This window comes from Dipodomys spectabilis, unplaced genomic scaffold, assembly GCF_019054845.1.
Source record: "Dipodomys spectabilis isolate Male_0828 unplaced genomic scaffold, ASM1905484v1 ptg001110l, whole genome shotgun sequence".
NCBI classification, from domain to species: Eukaryota; Metazoa; Chordata; class Mammalia; order Rodentia; family Heteromyidae; genus Dipodomys; species Dipodomys spectabilis.
The window spans coordinates 11,119-16,703 of NW_024871787.1; the positions used below are offsets into that span (position 1 = coordinate 11,119).

General features: G+C 36.4%; 1 non-coding gene across 1 annotated transcript; it reads left to right on the plus strand.

The window, feature by feature from the left end:
• Nucleotides 1–4,652: 4,652 nt before the first annotated feature.
• LOC122102961 lies at nucleotides 4,653–4,755 on the plus strand. Its single transcript, XR_006146654.1, has one exon. It is a non-coding gene; the product is annotated as a U6 spliceosomal RNA (small nuclear RNA).
• Nucleotides 4,756–5,585: the final 830 nt, after the last annotated feature.

The following is a 5,585-nucleotide window of genomic DNA, read 5'->3' on the forward strand; positions in this document are numbered from 1 at the left end:
CATAGGACTTTTCACATGAGTTTGTTAAATGTTGACCTGAGCTCCAATCTTCTGAGGACTCCCTCATCTGCTAAAGAATTGATGCTGGCTGTTGGAAAAGAACTCAAGGAAGAATGCCATTTAAAGCCTTATAACTTTATTCTGTACCAGGGTATTTTCCTGCTACTTTGGTTTTTGAGAGTGTCTACAAGAACTAGCATTCCCTGGGGAGCAAGGAGACGCCATATGACGTTTACTTACTGAGATTCCGATTGGCTTGCTATCACTTGTACTGCATTTTGAAAGTCGAATGTGTCAAAACCTACCCATTTGAAGAGATAAGAGGAGATGCTGGGAAGACGGCTCAGTGGTAGAGTTCTTGCTTTGCATGCATGAGGCCTGGGTTCAATTCTTCAGCACCACATAAACAGAAAAAGCTGGAAGTGGTGCTGTGGCTCCAGTGGTAGAGCACTAGCCTTGAGCTGAAGAGCTGAGGGACAGCGCCTAAGCCCAGAGTTCAAGGTCTACACTGGGGTGGAGCTTGTATTGAGTACATAACAAACTGCTTCATGTGTTTGGCAAGTTACCTGTCTCCAGTGTGCCGTAAGAATAGGACTATCATATAAATTAATAAATTACTTTATAAAAAGAAATAGGAGTGGTAAAAGAATTTTTAGAGACAAATACATCTTCAACATATTTGATTCCAAACATTATGTCTAAGGCATATTCAACAAGTAGTGAAACTTGTGTTGTCTGTAACTATGTGTCTTTCTCCATGTGTGCATGTGTACATGTGTGTATGTATGTATTTTTGTGTATAGTAACATGCATGTATACATATATAAGGGCATATACACACATATATGCATTTAAAAATAAATATACATATATAAATATATGTGTATATATTTATATCAGTTGTTCAATGATTTAATCTATAGTTCCCAGCACATTGTCATTCTCACAAAGTGTACATGATAAACTGCTCTGAGGTTCCGTGCTCTATGATGGGCATCCTTTGTAATCACTTCCCCCATTACCTTGTATTTCATCCCTGAATATATTTGGTCTAATTTTCACAGAAAAGCATTGTTTTCATTACATGTATTTACTTATAATAAAATAAAAAGGTCGTTTGTTAAAGAAAAAAGAAAACGAACTTTTAGGTCAGAGGTTAAAAGTATCCTATCCATTTCAATGATTCCTATGAGATAAAATTTATAACAGTAGTAAAAGTGAAAAGGAATTCCTAGATCTGTTGTTTTGCCATTTAGAATAGAAATGAATAACATCACGTCACTGTTATAACTCTTAAAGAATGCAAGGGTAACTGATGGTCGCTATCATGTTCCCACAAAACCAGTGGATTCTGAAGGATAATAGTAGATCAGCAGAAATTCTTTTTTTTTTAATTGTGAAAATACTGTACAGAGGGTTTATAATTACATGGGCAAGACGGTGAGTACATTTCTTATCAAGCATTGTAGCCTCCTCCTTTGTTTACCCTTCCTATTCCTTCCCATCTTTCCTCTCACCCCTCCTCCCCCCCCAAGTTGTAAAGTTCAATTTTGACATGACAACTTGTACTTCTCATTGTTGCAACAGGTCCACCTGTATCCTTATTTAAACGACTTGTTTTTCCACTTCCCCTCCACAAATTATACCGACATCAAATATAGTGAAAGCAGGGGTTATACTGTAGGGGAGGGACATACTAGGGTCAGGTGATATCATAATGCTGTTTTGATTTGCATTTCTTTTATGGCTAGGGAGGTTGAGCATTTCTTCATGTGTCTATTGGCCATCCTTCTTTCTTCTTCAGAGAAGTTTCTCTTTAAGTCATTAGCGTACTTATTTATTGGGCAGTTGTTTCTTTGAGGATTTATTGTTGGGGGATTTAATTTTTTGAGTTCCAAGTATATTTTAGATATGAGACCCATGTCCGTTGTATGGTTAGTGAAGATCTTCTCCCAATCTGTGGGCTTTCTATTGATCTTGCTAGCTATGTCCTTTGCCATGCAGAAGCTCTGCAACTTCATGCAACCCCATTTGTCCAACCTTTCATTGATTTGTTGTGTTTGCGGGTCTCTATTCAGAAAATTTCGGCCAGAGCCAAGGAGACCTAGGGTTTCTCCTATTCCATCCTGTAATGTTTTCAGAGTGTTGCTTTGACTCTGAGGACTTTGATCCATTTGGAGTTGATTCTGGTGCAGGGTGATATATAAGGATCTAGCTTTAGTTTTCTACAAGTAGTTAAGCAATTTTGACAGCACTATTTACTGAAGAGGCTGTCTTTCTTCCATTCTATTTTTTTAGCTCCCTTATCAAAGATTAGATGACTATAGGTCTTTAGGTTCATTTCTGGGTTTTCAATTCTATGCCATTGGTCCTGAGGTCTGTTCTTGTGCCAGTACCAAGCTATTTTGATTACTATGGCTTTATAGTAGAGTTTGAAATTTGGTATTGATATTCCTCCAGCAGTGTTCTTTCCATTGAGGAGCGTTTTGTTATTCGGGGTCTTTTATTGTTCCATATGAATTTTTGGATTTCCTCTTCTATTTCCTTGAAGAATGATGTTGGAATTTTGATAGGTATCGCATTAAATTTGTAGATAGCCTTGGGAAGTATTGCCATTTTCACGATGTTAATCTTTCCAATCCAGGAGCATGGGAGTTTTTCCCATTTTCTAAGTTCTGTTTTGATTTCCTTTTTCAAGTTTTTAAAGTTTTCACCATAGAAGAGCAGCAGACATGAAGCATGAAAGAGAAAGAGAGGAAATGGGAGAGTGAAAGAGAAAGAGAAATATCACAATACTGAAAGTGCATAACAAATAAACAAGAGCAGTATGAGAATATTCATACTGCTGTCTTTAGACTCTACATATACATTTGAAGGTATTTGATGTATGATAACCCATCAAAATGAAATATAAAGTTATTTTGTTAAAAATAAAAATGTCTCAGGAGAAATTTTAAATGCAAAAACAATCTTCATGGAAGCAAACTCTGAGCTATTTCATGACTTTGAAAAGGATAAAGTGGTTGAAGTTAGTATAAATTCAGAAGTATGACAATTCACAATGATATAAAAAGGTATTCATATATTTAATAACATAACCCAAAGCAGAAAGCAAATGTTGAATAATTGATTTTTTTTAAAAACATTCTGTCAGGTGCTTGGAAGGTGGCTCAGTGTTAGTGTGCTTGCCTTGCATGCATGAGACCCTAGATTTGATTTCTCAGCACCACATAAGCAGAAAAAGATGGAAGTGGTGTTGTGTCTCAAGTGGTAGCACTAGCCTTGAGCTGAGGGACAGCACCTAGGACCCAGAGTTCAAGCCCCATTACCAGCAAAATCAAAATATAAAACAAAACTAAATACAGTCACTCACTTTTGTGGCCTCAATGCTTTAGAATCACTGCTTCAGCCTCTGGGTAAGATTTTAGGTGTGGACATTTATCAACATTCCTGATTCAGACTCCACTTGATAACTTTATAAATAAATATTTTGTTCTTAATTTTCCTCTTAGTAAATTCACATGCACGATAAAAAATGGTTTGGCCATCCCAGTAACCTTCTCCAAGTACTTCATAATGATGATTACAAAAAGTTGTATTATATTACAACAAGGAAAACAATGCTACAAAGAAGAAAAACCAATAATTAAATATTAATGATTAATAAAATGAAAAACAAAACAATTACCAGTGTTTTCAGTATTTGAAGGGTACTACGTATTAGATTTTACTATTTTCTCATATTCCTGTACATTTAAAACTGCCTAAGATTATGATGTTCAACAAGAGTTTTATAGGCTATGAGCAGTCTTTAAAGTTACCCATTAAGATTACTATTTATGGCTCATCTCATCATTTGTATATGGCTTATATCATCATTTGTTCCTCACTAACATATAAAATAAGGAAGCCCTATATTTTTAATAGAAACTATGTAGTTAAAAGTCTTAACTCTTTATTCTGCTCCTTTACACAAAGACTTTGCAACTTCTCATTAGTAAAGTTTCTATAAACTCTGAAATGTACATACTTAGTAGCATATGTCTGCTACCATAAATCTTAAATAATTTATCAAAAAGTTTTATGACCTGGGGCTGGGTAGGTGGCTCAGTGGTAGAGTGCTTGCCTTGCATGCATGAAGCCCTGGATTCGATTCCTCAGCACCACATAAGCAAAAAGAAAAAATTTGGAACTGGCACGTTGGTTCAAGTGGTAGAGCAGTAGCTTTGAGCTGAAGAGCTGAGGGACAGCGCCCAGTCCCAGAGTTCATGCCCCACGCCCAGACTCCCCCCCCCAAAAAAAAAATTTATGTCCTGCCAAACAGTCCTAGTTTTGGCATATATAAGCAAATTCCCAAAATTAAATATGTTTAAAACATTAAAACTTTAAAAAAACCTTAACACTTGCTTCAGTGTTCATTATGAGAGGTGCCTTGTATAAAATAATTGAATTCCTCCTCTTACACATCTCTTGAACAACAAATATTTGGAATTATTTTGTTTTTGTCATGTCAGTCTTTATTCTTAAATGTGTGCTTATGTAAGAAGTACATGGTTCTAAAATTTCATGGCAATTCTTTTGAGCTTACTTTTTGTTGAATTGTCTAGTTTAAGAAAATCAATTACACTTTATATATAAAAAATGTTCTACTCTCAATTCAGCATCAAGTAATCTAACAATGGAACAATACAGAGAAGATTAGAATGGCCCCTGAGAAAGGATGACAGGCAAATTCCTGAACCATTCCATACTTTTACAACAACAGATGCTGGAGGGGAGGTAGCCACAAGAGAACTGTACTGCATTCTTGGTGGGAGTGTAAACTTATTCAACCCTTTGGAAAGTACTATGGAGGTTCCTCAAAAGACTCCACATAGAGCTCCCCTAAGACCCAGGAATCCCACTTTTGTGCATTTACCCAGATGATCACAAACAAGACCACACTAAAGCTACCAGCACAACTATGTTTACTGCAGCATTATTTACCATCGCTAAGATCTGAAACCAACCCAGATGCCCCTCAGTAGATGAATGGATCAAGAAAATGTGGTATTTATACCAACGGAATTCTATGCCTCCATCAGAAAGAATGGCAACGCCCAATTTGTTAGAAAATGGAAAGACTTGGAAAAAAATATTAAGTGAAGTAAGCCAGATCCAAAGAAACATAGGCCCTATGTTTTCCTTAATTTTTAATAACTATTTTATGTCTGAGATAAGCAGAAAAGGTTAATAGCTTTGCACATATGACCAGATTAGGCAAATGAAACCCAAGATAGGAACACACGCTATAACCCGTTTACACTGTATTTGAAGTTGGTGCGCCCACATCTTGTATATACGTTCCTCTAATTTGGGGAGGGAAAGGAAAAAAACAAGATGCTTAAATAGGGATACAGGTTGACCCATTATAACAATGAGATGCACAAGACACTATGGTGAAAAATGAACTTTACAATTTAGGCAGGGGAAGTGTACTTAGGGAGGGGAGTGTGCTTGTAGAGGTGGGAGGGAAGGGATGGTAGGGGAACATAAAGGAGGAGGTAACAATGCATGTTAGGAAATGTACTCATTACCTTGCTCAT